Consider the following 24,592-nt stretch of genomic DNA (forward strand, 5'->3'; position numbering starts at 1 on the left):
AAACTCCGGAAAGACTCCGTGGGCGCCGCCACCGTCGCGAAACTCCAATTCGGGGGACGGAACTGCGTTCCGGCACCTGCCGGGACGGGGAAGTGCCCCGGAAGCCATCTCCATCAACGCCACCGCCTCCGCCATGCTCCGTGAGTAGTTCCCCCATGGACTACGGGTTCTAGCTGTAGCTATGTCGGTATTCTCTCCCCCATGTACTTCAATACAATGGTCTCATGAGCTGCCTTACATGATTGAGATTCATCTGATGTAATCGGTGTTGTGTTTGTTGGGATCCGATGGATGATACATTATGATTAGTCTATCTATAAAGTTTGTGAAGTTATTGTTGCTGCAATCTTGTTATGCTTAATGCTTGTCACTAGGGCCCGAGTGGCATGATCTTAGATTTGAGCTCTATATCATTGCTTAGATTGTATCTACAAGTTGTATGCACATGTCACCGTCCGGAACCAATGGCCCCGAAGTGACGAAATCGGGACAACCGGAGGGGATGGTAGTGATGTGAGGATCACATGTTTTCACGGTGTGTTAATGCTTTGCTCCGGTGCTCTATTAAAAGGAGTACCTTAATATCCAGTAGTTTCCCTTGAGGCCCGGCTGCCACCGGCTGGTAGGACAAAAGATGTTGTGCAAGTTTCTCATTGCGAGCACGTACGACTATATACGGAAAACATGCCTACATGATTAATAAGCCTGATGTTCTTTCTTAATGCTTTATCAATCCTATCAATTGCCCGACTGTAATTTGTTCACCCAACACTTGTTATTGGAGAGTTACCACTAGTGTAGATCGCTGGGAACCCCGGTCCATCTTTCATCATCATATACTCGTTCTACATGTCAACTGTTTTCCGGTGCCATTGCTCTCATACTACTATTACTGCCGCTGTGTTACTGTTACTACTGCTCTCATATCACTGCTACTTTCACATCACCCCTGTTGCTAGTGCTTTTCCAGGTGCAGCTGAATTGACAACTCAGTTGTTAAGGCTTATAAGTATTCTTTACCTCCCCTTGTGTCGAATCAATAAATTTGGGTTTTACTTCCCTCGAAGACTGTTGCGATCCCCTATACTTGTGGGTCATCACGCTGGAGCGCTCAGACTTGCACTCATTGCCGCTAAGCTCAACTGTGAAGACTGAGCCAGCGCAACTGCGGTTTGCATCCTTCTTTTTTCCTCCGCGATCACCAGCGATTCCGCTAGGTTCGATCCGGCAGATGTTGTTTCCAGTGAGATTTTGTAGTTTCCCACCACAGTCAAGGGTCCACGAGGTGCCGGCATCTTCATCTTGAGATACGCCGTGTGGGTCGAGGCCATGAAGGCCGCCAGTGCCGGTCTCCCCGAGCAATGCATGGTACGGACTATCTAAGTCCACCACCTCGAACTCAAGGTTTTCAACCCGGCAATTGTCACGTCCTCCAAACGACACGTCCACCCGGACTTTTCCAACCGGTGCGCAGGACAAACCCGGAACGATCCCATGGAACGTCATATGAGTTGGCTGAAGCATGTTTTCTGTTATGCCCAGCGTATGCATGGTGTGCTTGTACATTATGTTTATGCTGCTCCCGTTGTCTATCAGCACCTTGCTGAACTTGACGCGAGTTGTTGGCCCTTTCATGATTGGGTCCACCACGAGAGCGTAGCCACCCGGGTTCGGCATGATTTTAGGGTGGTCCCGGTATGACCATGTGAGTTCCTGATCTGACCACAGCATGTATTTTGGCACTGCCGGCATCACCGCGTTCACCTCCATGGAACGACGGCGCAGGCTCTGCTTGTCTGTCGGCTCGGTGACGAACACGACACAGCACACATCTGGATCCTCATAAATATTCCGACCCAAAGGTGCCGGTGGAGGTGGTTGGCCGTGGCCCTCTCCCACCTGATTGACTTGCTGATACTGCTGCCTGATTTTCTGAGGGTGTACCGGCAAGGCGTTTGCCCCGGTAAGCGGTGGTGGTGGTGGTAGCTGCTGCTGACGCGGCATATCTTGCGGCGGTGGCATCATTGCATTGCCCCCTTGTCCTTGGGTGTCTTTCACCGCCCCCTTTTGCATCAAGTACTTGGTCCAGGTGCAATCTTTTGTCAAGTGGTTTGACGGGTGAGCCGGATTCGGCGTGTGCCACCGGCAAGGTTGATCCATGGCAGCTTCCATGGTGTATTTCGCGGGTTCTTGCCAATTCTTTTTCTGGCCCCAGGGTTTCTTTTCGACCCATTGTTTCTTAGGACCTGCCCATGGCTGCGATCCGGTTCTTTGCCTCTGGCTGCCGCTGGCATCAGAGTTTTCTTGCACAGCAGCAACTTGCTGCGAGCCATACCTTCGATCCGGGAAATCTTCCCTTCTTTTGTTGTTCCGGTTATCCCGGTATTGCTGCTGAGGCGGGTTTGACTGTTCCGGCTCAGCTTGTATCGCCGGTTGCATTGGGTCTCCCAACGCATAGTTTTCCGCCACACGCATCATCTCCGCCAACGTTGTTGGCATGTTCCTCTGTAGCCTTTTCCACAAAGGTGAACCTCGCCGGCATCCTTGGCTGAACCAAGCAATGGCTTGTGCTTCTATCACTCCTTCACAAGAGTTTCTAGTGGAGTTCCACCGGGTCAGGTAATCCCGGTATGTTTCTTGCGGGCGCTGCACGCACAAAGCGAGCTGCTGAGGCCTGTTTGGCCTTCACGTAGGTGCTGCTTGAAGTTGCTCACAAAAGCTTCCTCAAAGTCCAACCAGCCATTTATGCTTCCTTCCGGCAAGTTGTTCAGCCAGATTCTTGCCGGTCCTACCAGAAACGTAGGCACGATTCTCACGGCCCAACGCCGGTTTCCTCCTCCAGCTATGACACCTCTGCCACCAGCAACGTATACCGCGGTCACGTAATCCGCGAGCCAGTCTTCCGGCTTAGTTGTGCCATCGTATGTTTTGGTGTCACGGGGCAACTGAAAGTTGCGAACTGGTGGTTGTTCTTTCATGATCCGTGGGCCAAAGCACTTTGGACCAGAGGACCCTCTGCCTCAATCATTTCAGACAGGTACACTCTGTCCAGACGGTGCCTCGCATCCCGTTCCGGCAAGTTTCTTTCCCCCAACCGTTCTCCTAAAGGTTTCCGGTAAGCGGTGAGTCTTGTTGAATCAGCTTCATCGTAAGGTTCCGGTACCGCGGCCCTTGCCTGCCGGTACCTTGGTGGAGGCATCTCCTCTTCATCCTATGCTGCCCTTGCAGCCGGATAGTTTTGCCCGGTTTCGTATCTACCGGCATGATTGTTTCCGGCATAGCCTACTTTGGCGTAGCCTCGCTCTGCCCCTTGGCTTTTTCTACCGGCATCGTGTTGCCCGGCTTGTTGTTTACCGGCAAGGACCGGATCGTACACAGTCATCTGCTGTGCGTTCACCTCTTTTTCTCTTCTTCCGTCCGGATGGGGGACGAGGCCTGCCCATGGGACTTGCTTCCGGCATTCTTTGTTGAACGCGCGGATTTTGAGGCCATAGCCTTGTTCGGCTTAGCCCAGCTGCTCGGCGTTCTGCTGCTCTACGGTGTCCAACAGCCTCTCGACACGCTCTTGTTGTTTTGCCGAGCCTCTCCGGTAAGCGAGTCACACGGATCTACGACAGCCTTAGCAGCTTTTATGGTTTTATCCGGGCTACTCGTACTTAGGTTTCTCTACGATGCTAGCGGATGCAGAGGTACTCTTGCCGGTAAGAACTTCCTTACGCAAATCCTGATCTAGATTGCGAGCCTTAAGCCGGTTCTCCGGTATCCTAGCAACATGAGCGCTAACAGAAGCAAAGCCATGGGCAGCGTTATACTCACGTACGGTTAGGTTCAGCTCGCGCTGCGCCCTGACGACGTCCTTGCCGCTCTCGAGTATCTTCTGGCGTTGCGCCTCCAGCTCCGCCTGAGTCGTTGCCGGGTCGATGTTCTGCGCGATGGGCGTTGCCAGCACATTCATCGCCGCCTGGAGAGGTGTTGCCGGTGGTGCGGAAGACGCTCCCGGTGCGCCGGTGTCGCGCTCTAGCGGTGGCTTGGCCGCACGGGTCGCAGCCGCACGACCTGCAACTTCGTCCGCAGCCTCCTTGCCCGCGCCGGCTGCGCCAGCCATCATTACCTCGACGCTGCCGGCGGCGCGGCCAGCACAGAGCCACCTTGGCGGGTCCGAAGTAGACGCGGTGGCTGCCGAACTCGATGATGCGGCCGTTCTTGGGGAAGATGCCGCCGTTGGCGAAGCAGCCCACGTTGTCGTTGATGAAGTCGATGGAGTAGAAGCGCTGGACGAGCGCAGACACTGTCCGCTCGCCGGCGACCTCGAGGATGCCCGCCCGAATATGTACTCCAGCAAGCGCCACTTGATGCCCCACGGTGGGCGCCAACTGTCGTCGTGGTGAATAGACAGATGCCATAGGATGGCTTAGGTTGGGGCCGAATGGACGCAAGAGGATTCGGGGGAGGGTTTGTGATTAGACGGGATGAACTTCCGGATGGTTTCCTCAAGAACTTAACCAAGGCTAGAGGTTGAAGAAGAAAGACATAAGGAAGAACTCGCTCTAGATCACCTTCTTTATTGATCTCAACAGGTTACAAGTTTCTCAGTACAAGTGTTCTTCTAGATCTAGCTCTCTTCGTGCGTCCGCCCGTAAGAAGGGCTGCCCCCTCTCCTTATATAGGGGAGAGGGTGGCTTACAGGGCAAGAAACCCTAATGGCATCTTTGACTAGACAAACTACTTTACAAAGCTACTTTAATCATAGAAGACACCGGAGTCCTCTTTAATCAGGGATGCTGACGTCCTCCGGCTTCTTTGACCGTCATCCTTCTCTTTATCGTCAGCCCTTCGTTTAAAGCTATTTTGCTTAGCTCATCCCTGTCTTCTAGCTCTGGAGAGAATCTTTGACCAGTCCTACCGACATGCTCTTCCTTCCGGTAGCCCGGTATCTTCTTATCCGGTTCCGGCATACCCCTCTTGGAGATACCGGCTTAGCCTCACTTAGCCTAATTCCTATCTTTACGTTCCGGTACGAACATTAAACCGGTATCTTGATGGCTCAAACCATCCGGTTTGGCATGCCTTTGGCATACCGGGGGTCATCCCCCCAACAGTATCTACAGGTGCCCCTTCTGCACTAGGAGACTCGGCGGCACTGACTTCAACTGCCTCCTCACGCATGCCGAGAACATCGGCAACACCTTCCCCAAGGTCGGCTCGACGGTGAACCCCTACTCCTTCCGCTCCAAGCACACAGCGCTCGGCATGCACCTCCGCAGCATCCAGCGGGTGGAGATCTCCGTCGGGCGCATGCCTCCGCTCAAGCCTAAGGCTCCCAAGGGGAGCAACAAGTGGAGGAAGAGGCAGATGGGGTAGGCGGAGTCCTGGACGTGTGCTGCTTCTGCAAAGTAGCTTCTATTTTGTTGTTAGCTAGGGATCCCTTGTTGTTATGTTGTTAGTATGATGGTTTTGTGAAGAACCTCGAACCTATTACTATGTTGGCTGCTGTGTATGCAGCTTATTATCTAGGGAGGGATCCCTATTAATCTATCCCTATTCTACTATATTTTGTTGGCCCTACTTTTGTTTCTCGATTTACTATGACCGTGAATTTGTCGTACATTACCCTGGAGATTTGCTTCTAGATTTAACTACATACAAATGGACCAGAGGGAGTACTAGATTTGTTGCCATATTGGGCAAACAACGAGGGCCAAAAGGCACAAATAATTGAAGAAAGACAGAAATGGAAGCTTCTCTAGATTTGATAGTACTAATTTGGTGAAAAAAAGACAAAGAGAAAGAGGGGAAAAGGTGCTCTTAAAAATGCCAATTTGCGCCGAGAGAGACAGAACCCAGCTCCTGCTCACGTACAACCAAACGTGGTCTTGTCCTGTCCCAAGCGGTCCCTTTCTCCTAGCCCCACGCGACGCGACCCCACACGACGCAGCCCCACACGTCAGCACGGAACGGTCAACTAAACAGGAATCCTCCCGTCTGAGCTCCTTCTGCGGGTTTCAAATAAGGGCTTGGGGAAAACTGAGGAAAAACATAAGGTAGCTATCTTATTGACTAATATAGCTGCTTAATTAATAAAAGGATTAGCTACAATGTGCTCAGTTTGCCCATTTATTAAGGTATAAGACTGGCAGGAGAGAAAGTAATCGCTAGTTTCCTCATTTGCCCCTGCATGCTCGCACGATTAAAGCACCTTCCGCACGCGCTGGACTCCTCATTTCCTTAAACCTCCTCGTTTCTCGGGATAGACCAACAGTTTTCAGGATCGTGGGTTAATGTGGCCGCCTCGGTTTCCACGCGGGAGACCATTAAACATCGACGACCAACCTTCCCGCGTCGCAGCCGATGCGAACCATCGAGTCCTCTCGCTGACAAGGCGGCCCCTGGGTATTTTTCAATTTTTGCCAAACTTAAAACTATGATTGATTTAAAAAAAAGTGCTACATGTAGCTCGGAGTTGCAACATGGGTTGCAACTGAGATTTATTTAATGATATCAACTGTTTGAGAACGAGGTTAAGTTTTCATCAGTCCACAAATCGCTCCCTAAATTTATATCACCATTTCGGATGGACGGACACGATTGCTCCAAGAGAGTCGAGGAGACACCTGTAGGCCCGCCATATGCGGACAGTATATATGACTATAAGGGCAAAACGCTAAACTCTCTCGTTCCATTCACTTTCTTCCTCTCTCCACCTCAAACAAACATTTGTTCGTCGCTCTCTCCTCCAGCAATGCCTTCAAACTTCAGGTCGTCGGCGTTCAAGTACGCGGAGAAAAAACGCCGGCTCGAAATTTCGAGAGACGGTTCCAGAAACCAAGTGGGCTCGCCGTCGCCGCCGCCGAAACGCGTCAGTGCTATGCTCACCGGGTTAGTTTCCTTTGCCATGTACTTTCGTTTCTTTCGTCGCTCTCTCCTCCAGCAATGCCTTCAAACTTCAGGTCGTCGGCGGTCAAGTACGCGGAGAAAAAACGCCGGCTAAAAATTTCGAGAGACGGTTCCAGAAATCAAGTGGGCTCACCGTCGCCGCCGCCGAAACGCGTCTGTGCTGTGCTCACCGGGTTAGTTTCCTTCACCATGTACTTTCGTTTCTTCTTGCCCGGGCAAGCTCTTTAAGAGTCTCTATGGTTATACATCTTAAAGGGCTGGAAGTTCCAATGACGCCCGTACTGCACCAACTTCCACGACCAAGGAATCATCGTCGTCCGATGATTTCAACCCGGCCCTACCCCGGCGAAATGAGGTAGCACCAAGCACTGTGTAGTTATCTTCTTCTTCTTCTTCCTTTGCGCTTACTTGCTACCGATGATTTCGCCCTGAAGGAAGCAGTGTCGACTATCGACACCACGGTCGCCATCTTGATGGAAAAAACAAGGAGCTCAGCTTAGAGTGTGATCGCCTCCGAGACGATTTGGCTGCCAAGAAGAAGAATTCGAAAAATCTTGTGGAGCTCATTTGCAGCCTTCGCAATGAGCGCGACATGTTGAAGAACGAGCTGATTAAGCAGAAAGAGAGGAACATTGCATCAGCGGAGAAAGCCAGCAGCATACTCAAGACTGTGTGCCTCGCAAAAGACAAGTCTGATATAGAGCGCAAATTCCTTCTTCAGGATAAAGAAGAGCTCCTAAAGTTGAACCTTGAATATGCTGACATCGCCATCCTGCCCAGCTCGAGAGGCTGAAGGCACAAGATAAGTTGATGCACCTGATGTTGGAGAGATGCAGTCAAAGAGAAGAGACATTGAAAGAAATGAGCAGTTTGGTGGGATCAATGAGTGGCGTCGGGCAAACTTCGCAGAATCCGCCACGGCTGAGCTCCAGGGCTGGAAATTCCAGCGGAACCAGCAATGCAAGTTATGCGCACCTACAACTTCTACTCGCTGATTAGAGGTCGCACGACATGGAATTTTCCCTCTAAATCGTAGTAGTAAATAGTTGTACTACTTAGTATGTACCTTTTTGTAAAATAATTTCTTACATGTATTAGAAACTACCCCTCTCCTTTCTGGATGCACCCGGGACATTGTCATCCGGCTCTCTTCTGGAAAAACCACCTCGGGAAGGACAGTATATTTTGTACATTTCGCTACTAGTACTTCTAATTCCACCGCTTATTTTTCTAATCCGTTAAATCGTTAATTAGATGACCAACTGATGGAAGCTACGATAGATTAGACCAACAAGTGGTGAATTGTGCAAAAGATATGTCCGTGTTTTATGCAAAAGAGCGATATGGAGATCTGGTGAAATCTTGAATTTCCTCTTCAGTGGTAGGCATGCTTCACTTATAGCTGGAGTACATTGCGTACCTTGTGCATTTCGTCAGTACCGATCAGCTATTTGTGCTTATCCCGGAAGAGAAGGTAGTAGCCTTTTCAGTGCTACCGAGTTGTCTGTTCACTGCTTGCTTTGTCTGCTCAAACGTCTCTCTTCTTGTCAGTCTCGCAGGTGAGACTCCCCTCCCCCCTCCTCCGCGCATCTGTCAAATATTTTGCCTCCTATTTAAAACGACATTGACACCGCTCGTGGGCCCCGCGCCTCGGAGCCGCAATGGAGGAGTGCCCTCCCGCTGCCTAGGCTTTTGGCCCGAGGCTATCCAGTGGGAATTGATGCATCTCCATCGGAGTGTAGGACGAATGACAGAAGAAGATTCGGGAGATAACTAATGTAGCAATACTAATATTCTATGGTCCAACATGCGAAGATGCCATTTACGGGATTGAACTTCGGTGACTTTGCCAGGCTGACTTTGCCATGACTTTGGGTGACTGACATGTGGACCACACTTGTAAGTGACTCAAAGTCACTGAATTTGGGGACTCCTGAATGCTTCGTATATTTCTGACGGTGACGTGGGCATTACCCTTCGGGTAACTGGTATTGCCCTATCCCGTGTAGCCCAACTAGAGGCCCATGAAGACAACCGATGGCGAGGTGGGCCACTAGGACGATGCCGAAGAAGATTCCTTGAAGACCAAGACGAAGATCAATCAAACAAGGAAAGTTTAGAACTAGATCTCTTCTAAACCTAGTCGTACTCGTGTAGATCTCTTGAGACCTGGCCCCCTATATAAGGACCAGGAGAGGGACTGCCGTAGGGTACAATCAATCTTAGCAACTTTAGCCATCAGAATTCTAGAGCTAGGTCGCCGCAGCACTTAGCCTCTCGACGAGATCATAGCCGAAACCTTCGGCACCCTATTGTAACCCGATATTTTCATAATCAAGATCAGACAGGCAGGACGTAGGGGTGTTACCTCATCGAGGGCCCTGAACCTGGGTAAATTTCTCTCCCCGCTTGTCTATTAACCGATGGTTCGTATCAGCCTACAGGATTTCATCAACCCTAAGCCCCAACCGGAGGGCATTGTCGAGGAGCACCCCCGACAATTGGCGCCGTCTGTGGGAACCCTGTCGGCACAAGATCCGCCATCGGCAGATCCAGTCATGTCGTCGACTGCTTCATCGACGCCATCATCATCATCACCGATCTTGGGAAGCCCGATTCGATTCGGCTCCTATGAGTTCACCCCGCACAGCGACTCGTCTCGCTCGACTTTTTCAGATCTGCAAGGGAACATGGAGATGACGTTTGGCAGTGTCCACTACAACATCAACGCAGAAGGAGTCCTCCGACTGCTGGAGTCGTGCGCTCCCAGATCAGCAAGATAATCACCACCATTGGCCATGGGACCAAGCCTGTCGTCGTCAGTCGATCTTTCGGCTGGCCTGACGGACTCGACAAACTCCTCCCCGCCATCGACTCCTCGGTCGACGTCTTCAATGTCAGTCGGATCTGACAACCCCGCATCGTCAGAGATGACCTCGTACTACTGCTTGAACTGCGACACCAGGCACGGGCTGGGATCAAGCGACACGCCGTTCATCTGCAGTGCCCAGTATTCATCGGGAGAAGACAGTGTCGACAGTGCCGCCAAGGAAGTCACCTGGAAAGCCGCGCACCATCAAGTCTACGCTGCCAATAACACAGGAAACGCAAGGAACGGGGGAGGCAGAGAACACACTCCTCGCTCCAGCAGGCGACGAAGCTTTCAAAATAGTGCCAGTAACAATAGTAGCGATTACACCATCGCGGAGGAAGAATGTGCAGCCGCCAGGGCAGCCGTGCTTAATAACACACCACTCCCCGCTGGAACTTCAGTCGGGACCCTCAATGCCTACCGCGAGATATTGGATAAGAATCGGGAGCGGCTGTTAGTTGAGCAAACCACCCTCGAGAAACGCTTGCTTGCGGCAGAACAATCTAGCGAACGGCGGAGGGGCTCGCGAGGAAGCGCTTCCCGAAGCAGTCAAGGCGCGGGAAAACATCGATCAAGGTTATCCAGATTATCGGAAGACGATGCTAGGGAAATAACGTCAAACTTGTCTAGATCGTTCATGACCACAGATACCGCGGGGATGCTGAGGCTAAAAACCGTCGAGGGAGCAACTGCGAACCTCGCAGCATACCTTGTTAACCAACGACCCGAAGGTTCCATGGTTCAAGCACATCGGGGCGCTTTGGAAAGCATCGCAATCCTGGGAGACAAACTGGTTCCACGAAAAGAAAAAGCCTCGCCTCAAGTCGGAGGTTCAAAGAACCGTTCAAGGGACGCCCGAGACGAGATTACCCAGAGCAGAATCGACAAAGCCAGGCGACGGCGAGCCGCGAGGGGAGAAGATGATAGCGACGCCTCGGAAGAAAGCGAGGAATACGACGGTGAACTGAGGGGGGCTGATTGCTTGAGTTACAAGATCCGCGAAACAATGCCACCCAAGAAGTTCAAACCTACCCCTACTGACGTCGCGAAGTATGACGGGCAGCAGGAGAAAAGGTCATGGATAGACGATTACATGCAGACTGTGATCTTACACAAAGGAAACCAAATAGCAGCCATGCAATGCCTGCAGCTTTACCTGAAAGATTCGGCACGGGCCTGGCTGAGAGGTCTGCCGAAGGGATCCATCAATCATGGGATGACCTGGTGGACGCTTTCATCGCCAACTTCCAAGCGACGTACAAAAGGCCAGTTGGGATCGAGGAGCTACGGCATTGCCAGCAGAAACAGAAGGAGTCGATGCATGCATACATACATCGGCAGGTTCACCAAACTCCTGAACGCTGCCGAAGACGTTTCTGTCGACAGAGCAATCGATGCCTTCAGCGACAGCATCCGACGTGAAACGTACATAGAAGAACTCGGGCGCAAGAAGCCGAAAACCATAACCAAGTTAATGGAAATCGCCAACAGCTGGGCCGATGGCGAAGACAATGTACGAAGACCGCGATAGCACAGTGACGACGAGGACGACGATCAGCAGAAGAATGATTCGGGTGGTCGCAAGGATCGTCGCAAGAAGAGGAAGGACCGCAGCTACGACGACAACAACTTGGTAGCCGCTGGATATTCCAATCGGCAAGATGATCGGTATGACGATAGGCGAGATGATCGACAGGACGACAATCGGAGCAACTCTGGAAACCATAGCAACTACAAGCCACGACCTCAGAGGACCCCCGAGCTACCCTTCGTTGAGCAGATAAACGCACCTTGCTATTTGCATGCGTACATCGACTCCAAAGACAATAAAAAGAAATCAAGCCACTTGCTCAGAGATTGTCGACAGTTCATCGAGATGCAGAAGCTCATTCAGCAGCAGCAACCGCCACCTCCACCACCTCCACCTCAGCATCAGGTCCAACAGGTTCAGCCTCACAATCCTAACGAGTCCTTTCCACCGTGATACGCGTGAAGCACACGTCCGTTGGGAACCCCAAGTGGAAGGTATGATGCGTATAGAAGCAAGTTTCCCTCAGTATGAAACCAAGGTTTATCGAACCAGTAGGAGTCAAGGGCCACGTGAAGGTCGTTGGTGACGGAGTGTAGTGTGGCGCAACACCAGGGATTCCGGCGCCAACGTGGAACCTGCACAACACAATCACAGTACTTTGCCCCAACTTAACAGTGAGGTTGTCAATCTCACCGGCTTGCTGTAACAAAGGATTAAACGTATGGTGTGGAGAATGATGTTTGCTTGTAGAAAACAACAGAGAACAGAGTTTGCAGAAGATTGTATTCAGATGTAAAAGAATGGACCGGGGTCCATAGTTCACTAGTGGTGTCTCTCCCATAAGAAATAGCATGTTGGGTGAACAAATTACAGTTGGGAAATTGACAAATAGAGATGCATACATATCATGATAATTACTATGAGATTTAATCAGGGCATTACGACAAAGTACATAGACCGCTACCAGCATGCATCTATGCCTAAAAAGTCCACCTTCAGGTTAGCATCCGCACCCCTTCCAGTATTAAGTTGCAAACAACAGACAATTGCATTAAGTATGGTGCGTAATGTAATCAACACAAATATCCTTAGACAAAGCATTGATGTTTTATCCCTAGTGGCAACAAGACATCCACAACCTTAGAACTTTCTCGTCACTCGTCCCGCATTCAATGGAGGCATGAACCCACTATCGAGCATAAATACTCCCTCTTGGAGTCACAAGTATCAACTTGGCCAGAGCCTCTACTAGCAACGGAGAGCATGCAAGAACATAAACAACATATATATGATAGATTGATAATCAACTTGACATAGTATTCAATATTCATCAGATCCCAACAAACGCAACATGTAGCATTACAAATAGATGATCTTGATCATGATAGGCAGCTCACAAGATCTAACATGATAGCACAATGAGGAGAAGACAACCATCTAGCTACTGCTATGGACACATAGTCCAAGGATGAACTACTCACGCATCAATCCGGAGGCGGGCTTGATGATGTAGAGCCCTCCGGTGATGATTCCCCTCTCCGGCATGGTGCCGGAGGCGATCTCCTGAATCCCCCGAGATGGGATTGGCGGCGGCGGCGTCTCTGGAAGTATTTCCGTATTGTGGCTCTCGGTAATAGGGTTTTCGTGATGGAGGGATTTTATAGGCGGAAGGGCAGCGCAGGGGGGCACCCGAGGGGCCCACCCCATAGGGTGGCGCAGGCCCCTCCTTGGCCGCGCCGCCCTATGGTGGCGGCTCCTCGTGGCCCCACTTCGTATGCTCTTCGGTCTTCAGGAAGCTCCGTGGAAAAATAAGACCCTGGGCGTTGATTTCGTCCAATTCCGAGAATATTTCCTTTGTAGGATTTCTGAAACCAAAAACAGCAGAGAACAACGAATCGGCTCTTCGGCATCTCGTTAATAGGTTAGTGCCAGAAAATGCATAATAATGATGTAAAGTATGTATAAAACATGTGGGTATTGTCATAAAAGTAGCATGGAACATAAGAAATTATGCATACGTTTGAGACGTATCAAGCATCCCCAAGCTTAGTTCCTACTCGCCCTCGAGTAGGTAAACGATAACAAGGATAATTTCTGAAGTGACATGCTATCATAATCTTGATCAATACTATTGTAAAGCATATGAAATGAATGAAGTGATTCGAAGCAATGGTAAAGACAATGATTAAACAATTGAATCATATAGCAAAGACTTTTCATGAATAGTACTTTCAAGACAACCATCAGTGAGACTTGCATAGGAGTTAAGTCATAAAGCAATAAATTCTTAGTAGAAAGTTTTGAAGCAACACAAAGGAAGATATAAGTTTCAGCAGTTGCTTTCAACTTCAACATGTATATCTCATGGATAATTGTCAACACAAAGTAATATGATGAATGCAAATAAGCAAGTATGTAGGAATCAATGCACACAGTTGACACAAGTGTTTGCTTCTAAGATAGAAAGAAGTAGGTAAACCGACTCAACATAAAGTAAAAGAAAGGCCCTTCGCAGAGGGAAGCAGGGATTAAATCATGTGCTAGAGCTTTTCAAGTTTTGAAATCATATAGAGAGCATAAAAGTAAAGTTTTGAGAGGTGTTTGTTGTTGTCAACGAATGGTAGCGGGTACTCTAACTACCTTATCAACCAGACTTTCAAGAGCGGCTCCCATGAAGGACGTTATCTCTACCAGCAAGGTAGATCATCTCTCTTCTCTTTTGTTTACACATGTATTTTAGTTTCATTATTTATAGATGACACTCCTCCCAAACTTTTGCTTACACAAGCCATGGCTAACTGTAACGGCCCGGGTAGCACCCCTAATAGATTTGTTTGTTATTTTTCTTTTGTGCATCATCATGCATTATGCATCATATCATCCACAAGACTTTGTCAAATAAAAATTATTTTTATTAAAAACTATTTTCTTTTCCCTCTCATATGGTTTCTATATAAACCCCCCTTGCCTTTTTCTTTTAAAACAAAACCCTAAAACCAATACTACAAAACAAAATAAATTGCAAAGCTATTTTCAAATCGAAATACAAGGTTTAGTTTTTGAAAACGTTGCAGTATCTGGCATGTCTTCATCCTTCTTTTCCATCTCCCTATCTTTGTTCTTTCCTAATCAAATCCTTTGAAGTCTTGAAGGGCCGTGTGGACATCTTCCAATCAATCTCATGTTGAGCCCAAGAAAAATATCCACCCAAACCAGTAGCCAGAGCCCACCTCTACCAAACCTCCCTGGCATCTTCGTTCTTCTGTACGGCTGCGCATCCGTGTCGCAGCATGTCGCTGTCCAGTGATGGGACGGACGATCCTTGCTCCTTCCTCTCTATAAAAAGTTTCCCTAGCTACCCTGCAACCCTAGCTGCTCCTTTTCCTCGCCGCCGCCACCACTCTCTCCTTGCTCTCCTTCACAAGTTCCTCGTTTTGGCCGTGCTGCAGCTAGACCAATGCGCGCCTCCGCCCTCGCCTCGCGCACGCATCCAAGCAGCGCCGCGTCGTGCTCATCTCGGCCTCCTCCGTCCCGGCGCCGTTCGTCTCCAACACCGCGCCGCCAGTCTGCGTCCTCGTCCGCGAGCACCTGCCGTCCTCTCCCTGACGCAGACGCCGTCGCCATGAACCGCCGCACGCCAGCCTGAGCGGTGCAACGGAACCGCCTCGGCTTCCTCTTCCTCAACCTCTGCCTCACGGAGCTGTACACGCCAAGATCTGCGCGAGACCGTCCTCCATCTTCTTCATCTACCCTGGCCACCTCTTCTTCCCCGTCGCCTGCGCTTTCTCCGACGTTCATCCTCGTCTCCGACCACCCCAGGGTGAGCAGTACCTCCTCTCCTCTCCCCTGCATGCATCAACATCCCCGGATCGACCACGTGAGAAGAGATCAAACGTTTTCGAAAAACGAATAGGTGCGGTTTTGATCTGTTTCACGGTGGCCACTTCCGATGCAGATCCTCGCCGGCACAGTCCATCTCAGAACGAGCTTCTTGTTTAGATAGATGCACCACATCACCAGCTATCTACTGGATCTTCAATCACCCAAAACGGAGCAGTAACGACGACGCCATCTTCTTCCAAAGTCGCCTCCAGAAACAGATGGTCTCCAGTTTTCAGTTTCGCAGTGTCGTCGTCCCGTTTTCCGGCGAGCTTCGCTGCTGTTTCTGTGCACCGTTTCCACCCAAACCACCTCCATTCGATTCACGGCACCACACTCTTGCTCAACCTCTTTTGTTTTGCTCAAAACAGTGCCCCGTTTCGTCTCGGCCACAGCTTTAAAATCCGTGCAGAAATGCATGTACAGGAAACCAGCATCTGTTCAGTTTTTCAGATTTCAGTGTCAAAATTCAGTTAACCAGATACCATAAATTAGTTGAGTTGCAACCTGAACTATATCAAATCCGTGAGCTAGCACCATTGGCTCGTCTCTCTGTTCCATATCCCGCCGGCCTAAGTTCGAATCCTACGAGCGCGGGTTGAACCAAGCTTTTTTGCATCCTTTCCATCCTTGAGCTCACGTGGCGCAGTGACCCAGATGCTTTTCAAACCAATTGTTTTTGCACTTTTACAAATCCAAATCAAATAAACTTTATGTCCATTTCGATCAGAAAAATGTGAAGAACATGAATATGTCATCCATATAATTGTTTGCATCTCGCATCATGTCCTCCCGTTATAGTTTGCATCACACATAATAATTAAACGCGGAGTATTTGAGAATTACCGGCTACGGTTCCTCGCTCCGATTAATATTGAAGTAGCTCACCCATGCCATGTGTTTCCATGCTAATCAACATTTAATATTGTCGGTAGAAATGCAACTCCAAACCTAATTGCTTGACCGGTGTTTCGACTCCGATTAATATGATAAGTTGCATTGCACCATCTATGCCATGTCATGCATATCATCTTCATCATGCCGGTTCTTCATCCGTAGTAGTAAGTTTGCATCCGTTATCTGTTCCAGCATTTGCTTCTTCCCGGATAGGATCACGAAGTGGTGTTGTGAGATACGACAAGTTCTTCTGCAGCTTTTCACAGGCGGGCCCACCCCTTCACCTATTTTTACTTTTACATGCTCTTTTGATCTATTGCTATCCTTATGTTGCGATTTTGTTGTGTCACGTGTCCTATCCACCTGTTACCTATATGTCCGAGATACACCTCCTCGCCCTACCTATTGTTTGTTGTTTGCCAGCTTTGCGAGTCGTAGGCGAGTTTAGGGTCTTGTTGATATCTCGAGATGTTCGGGATATCTTGTTGGGAAGTTGACACATGTACCACCTTTTGAAAATGATGTTGATAACTGTTTCTACAACTAAAATTGCTAAGGGATAATAACATTGCAGTCTGTGAGCCCCTTTGCGAAAGCATCGGAACTTTGACTCGCTAATGTCCCCTAGGACCCGAGTTCTTGTTATCTGTTCCGAGATTGAGCGCTCTACCCATGCGTGGGGACGATTATCGGGACCCCCCCTCACCCTTTACCTTTTCTCAAGTCAGTTGAAAAGGGGGCCACAACCTTGGTTTTATTTGCCTATGCCATGTATGCCATGCTTTACTTACTGTTGCCTTCGGGTGTTTACTTCCTGTTGCCTTCGGGTGTTTATATTCTGCATCGTACCCCGCGGGACGTTTAGCGAAGCGTGTGGTTTGCACGCCTAGCCGCCGACGCAAACCCCGAGTCCGTCTCGGAGTACGGCCGGACTTCGTCACGGGTAGCTTAGTCGGGTGGCCGCCCTAGACTGTCTTGTTGAACTGGGAACGGTCTTGTTGTGAGACATCCACCTGTCGTAAGTGGGTCGAGCATGCGTATGGTTACATTTGGGCAACCCCTGCAGGGTGTACATCTTATCGATAAGCCGCGTCCGCGGTTATGGACGACTTGGAATTGTATAGCTTGATCATAGAACAACTTACACCTTATTTCCTGTTGCTAATAATTTGCTAATAAAACTTTTTCAAAAAGTGTGTGTGCCTTTGCCAGTACCTCTTTGCGAAGGGGGATCGCATCGGCTGTGTTATGTTTGCAGAGTATAGAACTGTTACCTTGTGCGCTCTCTTATCTTCTCTGAGTAGACGGATGTTATAGCGTGTCTCTATTGGATAGTAGCTTTGCTGCCGCTAAACTCCACATATAGCCGGGTGAAGTTTATACCGCCCACCAGCGAGCATAGCTGGTCTTGTCTCGCAAGTACATGCCAATGGTACTTACCCTCGCCTTCCTTTCTTTTTGTCTCCTCCCCCTTTTGTCGGCAACCGATGGCCCGACTTTGACAGGTACAAGATGACGACGTTAGCAAGGTTACCCTTCCGGCTTGGCCTGGGCAGGGTTATGGACGCCGCTGGTTATCTTCAGGACTCTTAGTCCAATTTGTATCTTGTCCGTACTCGGACGCATTCGATCTTTTGTATGACTAGTAACATGCCCGTGCGTTGCCACGGGAAAACAAAACATGCAGAAAGGTGATCTTACTTTATTGGGCATCGCAAGAAAGGTGGACCAACATGTGTTCTTTCTAGTCGTGCTCACACCATGTAAGTCATATTTGCATAATACAATTGGTGTGAATTTAGTTGATTAAGTGTGTATGAGATGGTCACACAGATAATTAAACTAATAGAACTATTTAGCAAAGGCGTTGACATCAAGCAGAGGTATAAAGAGAAAAAGCATATAACATCATCTATGTGAGCAAAGAACGACAAATCACATCAGTGTGCCATATAAAACAAGTCCATGACGATCGAGCCATCCCAAAGAACTCAAGTCCATACAACAATTAGAAACATAGCTATCGTCTACCCGTCGCAAGCAAATCCATGCAAAAACAAAAACAAAAAATAGCTATTGCGCCAAGAATGTTTCAATTTTTTGAAATCTCTACTCCTCTTCCGTCATTGGTTGGGGTATTGTTTGTCTGATCATAAAGGTCTTTCTTCCACTTTTTGTTTGATCCCCAGTAGCCTCGGGCATGTTTTTTCTACCTCCATATGGGTAGTCAAACCTTTCTCTAACCCTTCCACTTCCACCAGCAAAATACCCCCTTAAATCATAGACATTCCTCTCACCATCACCCCTCATGATACTTCGATCATCGGACCTTAGGGATTACCATGAGTGGTAATGCCTCCTTTCTTCTCTAATTCCAGAGGTTTGCCTAGGTTGATCTGGTTTGCTTGTGCTAGCATCCAACTTCTTGCTCAACCTTTTCTTGCAAACTATGCCACCCTCATACTTGTGTTTATTGCTATCATCAAGATGTTTGTTTTGACTCTTGTGTCTTCATAGACTATCACACAAAAAGCAATTTAAGCAAAGGGATGGAAAGATAAATTAGCGCAAAAGGTAAGAACTAATAAAATAGCAGAATTACATGAATAACAATAGAAGCTTCGACAGTCTATACTACTACCACATTTTTACATTGATAGTTAAATGCCATGCGCTGCCACGGGTCTCAAATTTCTTTTATCGTATTTTTAAATAGTTATAAAAAATATGCGTATAAAAACTATAACCATCTTCTTATTCTAAAAATAATAATATGCTACTGTATTAAATTTATTTTCTCGCTGCACACAAGAATCCTTTTTTGGTTCTTCTCATACTTATATATGATCTCCCACCATTGTTCAACTCACTCCACCAAGTTTGTGTAAACTATAAGTGCACATATATGTAATGTGTACATCAATCCATGAGCTGTACCTAACAAAGCTGCTGTAAGCCATGTAGACTGGTTCTTTGTGGTTTTCAATTGCTTTTCAGTTTCAGAAAGTATTTCCAATGCATTCATGAGTTTGTCCACATCGACCTCAGAAGCTGAGAAGTTTGCACACAAGGTTAGATGGATACAAATCCAAGTGTGTGTTATGTACAATTAGTGTAGAGGAAGAGCACAAGCACTGACCATGTCGGAGGCCACGGTCTGTCATTCTTGGAGATGGCACGATGCAAGGATCTCTAAGAGCTTCAGGACGTGGTTGTGGTCTACTTGGTGAGCGCCCAGATGCGCAGCTCACTCTTGGCCACGCGGCGAGCACAGGACCGAGCGAATCGGCGGCGTCTCTGTTCCTCTTGTCCGTCCCCAACCCATCGAACACACATCACTATGTAACCCAGTACAAAAAAAATCTCAAAAACCTCATCCAGTTGTTGGGGTATCTACGTCTGAGTACTTAACAATTGTGACCCAAATACATCTTCCACTCGGCAGCAAGCATACACTATCATGTACTTCAGTCTTCAAGCCTGTAGCAGCATCTATCAAAGTGCCAGACCCCTGCATAACCCTGCGTGTAAAACATCCTAAGAGAAAACACAGAGAATAAAGATGCCGCAGCAATAAAGCAATTACTAAAACTAATGTTGCCATTTGCCAATTCTCCTTAGTTGCGTCACATACTTGGAGATCTTCTTGATAGCTTCAACCTTGGATATAATTACGCAGGAATTTGTCAACCATCAAAACTCAAAATAAAGTAAAGTATTTCGAGAGTATGGTTCACAAGTTACGTTCAGATAACAGCTTGCTACATCATGCCCGGTTGTTTCATTTTAATGAAAAACAACACCAACCAGACATGACGATAAGGTAACTGGTGACCAACTACATAACTTATAACCAGTTTTTTAACGAATAAGCTAGCCAGCTAAAAAATTGAAATATGTTCAATAAGGCCATGCTTAGTTCCTAATCAATTAGCTTTGCATACACCTACTTTAGATTGTCTTCGATTGAACTATTGTTACATCCCCTAGCTAATTAATCTGGCAAAATTGACAGCCCCTTCCCATCCAGTGAATATGCATAACAGACCTTGGGATCTTCTTGTGGGCGTGGCACTCAGAACGACTGCACTGCGGAGGCAACATCGACAACTTGGGCTGGCCGGCTGTCCAACTTCATCATTAGCACTACATATAAGTACAGCCAAAGCTTACTAATTTTGAAACACAAAAATGTAGGTGGACGAAGTCTTCTATATATAATTTTGGACCAAGAATTATGAACTCCCTTCAGATATAATTTCAGCAAGAAAGGAGAACTACGAAAACAGAATCAAAACTATATATGCTTAGCTCTTCAAGTGAGCTAGAATCTTTACAACAGCATCTTTATGCAAATCTGAACCAAATGTCTACCATGCCATCATCACAATACATAAGCTGAAAAAATATTTCAGAAAAGGTGCACCTTGCAATTGCGGTGCCTGTGGATCGATAGCCCTGCTCTCTCCCCTTCCTCCCTGCCATCCACGACTGCATCTACCGACGACCGCTTGGCGCGCTACGATTGTCATAGGCCCTGGATTAATGATACTTCCGTCCGGCCAGTGGCGAATCTAGAGCGGCAATGGAGGGTTGGCTCAAATTATACCACTTGATCTGAATCACCGGTGCAAGTTATCCGATATCGCACTGAACAGAAAGCTGCATTTGGAAACAAATGATATTAGTTGTAAGAAACTTTAATTACCAAATAGTGATCAGAATAACATAAACAATTTAAGGGGTTAATTGTCAATTTGCGATACCACGTCTACTTCGATACCTAATATTATTACTGACATATAACTTAAACGCTAAGGTAGCTAGAAACATATATCCTTACATCTATATTTCTAACAAAACTATGAGGCACAGAGCACAACTTGCTTCATGACAATAAATATACCAGGTGAAAAAGGAATCAGAATTTCCAGTAGTAATACTGGAAATTATAAGCTCGTCCAAGTATTACCAATTCAAATGTCGTTAATACAAAAAACAATTTAAAACCCACAGTGTTACCAATGATGGAAGCGTGTATTAAACCAAGTCAGAGTAGCAGAATGCATCGTCTGATCCTGCATTTCTTTCCTCTTTTTTAGGTGCCATTATTTAGATGAAGCGAGGAGAAATCACCCTTAAACAATACTTTTGGTTGGCAGAAAGATTCCTGGACTTTGATCTGCTAGATATCTCGTCGGAATGCTGTTTCATCCGAAATTTATCATTTTGGAAACATCCTGCTTTACACAAGAAAAGAGAGATTAATCAATTGAAAAACTTTTGACCAATAATTACTACAACCAAGCCAACAAACACATATTTGGCAAAAAACGATTCCAAAGTCTGAATAGATGGCTTATTGTTGTGCATCATGGCACCAGTATGATCATTACAAAAAATTACCAACCCTGAACTGTGAAAACCACATGTTCTATATTCCCACAACATAGAGGAGACAGAAAACACACAGGAATCGCCCGTTCTCTCCTCACGAAGTCATTAGCAAGCAGCATATGCCCATGAAAAGACACACCACACACACATGCACATTGCATTTTCTTTTGTCATCCACATTGCATGATTGAACTCCCTAATTACAAGTGTAACCTTTTTTTTAGGAAGCCACCGGGAAGAATCACCCAAAATTTGGGCATGAAACTTAGATAATCCAAAACACATTACGCACAAAATTCTTAATCCAGTATGAGCACATAATTTAAGACACTGTGAGTGCAGTATCTTGAGGAGCTTGTGATTCATGACTCCTCTAGACGCTTATGCTTCCCGAGACCCACCTCCTAAACAAAAAACCTAATTTCGTCATCAGAAGACTTCTAACCATTATTGAAGACATGTAATCTACAATCAAGTTCTTGGTGATTGTTGATTTCATAGATGGGTGATAACTACACAGAAAATTGAGTTAAATTAACTTTGGTTTAGTTGAAATAGAATGGAACACATTATATGACCTCTCGAAACAACGACAACATATGTTTTGCTTCTTACATACTGCTTTGTAAATAAGATTTTGTCCACAAGATGCGCAAATAAGATAAAGCTAGGCATGCCAAGTCTACTAAATAACTTATGTTAAAATTAAAAGCAAAGCATTGTTTTATACTGCAAGGTTAATTATTCCAAAACCCATTTCATTGCACATGCATGCCGAAGGTGCATCGAGTCCTTCAAAACCTAATCTTCGAAACACTAATCACTGAATTTCCAAGATTGACATATGCAAGCAAGTTTTTTTTCTTCTAGAATACAATGCAAGCAAGACAATAATGTGGATAAGTGATACAAATTAAGTCAAAAAGCCTAGAACGGGCGGTGATAAAAACAATCACCTGATAACCAAAGGTTTACGCATTGCAATTTGATCTCCCATATCGTACACATCGGTGGGGTTTGGATTGGCGGATGGTGAATAAATAGATCGATAGTGGCCATCATGTGCTTTATAGTATCACTGAATCACGGATATACCATGAACAAAAGCATGGCTATACACCATTATTTAGATGTAATTAAGAATCACGGAGTAGGCGCACTTTTAACTCTCTGCAGGTTAAGTGGATGAGGAAGATGATGGGGGGGGGGGGACGAGGGGCTGCGGCCAGAGGAGCGCGAGGGCGCCGGCAGCACGAGCTCTGGGAGGCCAACGCTTCAGATCGGGGGCGGTACCGCGAACGGGTCGTTGCGCCGTCGATCTCCATGGCGTGCCTGGCGAGCTCAGAGATTACCACCAGTGGGAGCGCCCCTCCAGAGGTGATATTCTCGCTGCCGCTGCGCGAGGACCTCCGCTGCCGGTCGCCGCCGGCACTCAGGTACGGGTCGCCACCGCGTGACTGCGCGATGCTCTCTCCTGTGGGTAGGGTTATCAGGATTGGAGGGCAAAAAGATGTGGATTGTGGGCTGATTTCCAAATTACTGAGGGGCTAGACTACAAATTCGGCAGCGACGACGAAACGGACGAAATTGCTGGGGAGAATAGGGAACATGTTTAGTCTTTTTAAGTAGTAGAGATTCGGATCTATGTATTGTATATTTGTATCTTGACTTGTTGGAGTCGTTGTTGTAATATATGTATCTTGTGGGCTCTATTGTAATCCTGTTGTAATGTTACCGCTCGTGTTAATTCCTCTGGCATCACGTGTGTGATTCGTCGCGCACGTCGTGTCGGAGGGCGTCTCTGAATCGATACCGTGCGGATTTCGGCGGGTTCGCTGGGATCCTCATGGTACCGGTTCCGGGGCGTCACACTAACCGAATCTTTGGGTGCCTTCCAACATTCTCATACCATGGAGGAGTGTCTTTTTTTTTTGAACAATTAAGTTGCTTACTGATTGATCAGGGCAAAGCATGTGAAGAGAATCATTAATGCAAGTTAATTAATTGGGGCTGGGAACCCCATTGCCAGCTTTTTTTGCAAAATTATTGGATAAGCGGATGAGCCACTAGTCCACTGGTGAAAGTCTGTCAGAAGTAAATGACAAGATCGAAAGATAAAACACCACATACTTCCTCAGGAGCTATAAAACATTGACACAAATAAGAGATAATAACTTTTGAATTGTTTAAAGGTAGAACATGAAGTATTTACTTGGAATGGCAGAAAAATACCACATAGTAGGTAGGTATGGTGGACACAAATGGCATAGGTTTTGGCTCAAGGTTTTGGATGCACGAGAAGTATTTCCTCTCAGTACAAGGCTTTGGCTAGCAAGGTTGTTTGAAGCAAACACAAGTTTGAACCGGTACAGCAAAACTTACATAAGAACATATTGCAAGCATTATAAGACTCTACACTGTCTTCCTTGTTGTTCAAACACTTCACCAGAAAATATCTAGACCTTAGAGAGACCAATCATGCAAACCAAATTTCAACAAACTCTACAGTGGTTCTTCATTAGTAGGTGCAAAGTACATGATGCAAGAGCTTAAACATGATCTATTTTAGCACAACAATTGCCAAGTATCAAATTATTCAAGACAATATACCAATTACCACATGAAGCATTTTCTGTTTCCAACCATATAACAATGAATGAAGCAGTTTTAACCTTCGCCATGAACATTAAAAGTAAAGCTAAGAACACCAGTGTTCATATGAAACAGCGGAGCGTGTCTTTCTCCCACACAAAGAATGCTAGGATCCGAGTTTATTCAAACAAAAACAAAAATAAAAGCAAACAGATGCTCCAAGTAAAGCACATAAGATGTGACTGAATAAAAATATAGTTTCACTAGAGGTGACCTGATAAGTTGTCGATGAAGAAGGGGATGCCTTGGGCATCCCCAAGCTTAGATGTTTGAGTCTTCTTGAAATATGCTGGGATGAACCACGGGGGCATCCCCAAGCTTAGACTTTTCACTCTTCTTGATCATATTGTATCATCCTCCTCTCTTGATCCTTGAAAACTTCCTCCACACCAAACTCAAAACAAACTCATTAGAGGGTTAGTGCATAATCAAAAATTCACATATTCAGAGGTGACATAATCATTCTTAAC

The sequence above is a fragment of the Lolium rigidum genome, chromosome 4 (genome assembly GCF_022539505.1).
Source record: "Lolium rigidum isolate FL_2022 chromosome 4, APGP_CSIRO_Lrig_0.1, whole genome shotgun sequence".
NCBI classification, from domain to species: Eukaryota; Viridiplantae; Streptophyta; class Magnoliopsida; order Poales; family Poaceae; genus Lolium; species Lolium rigidum.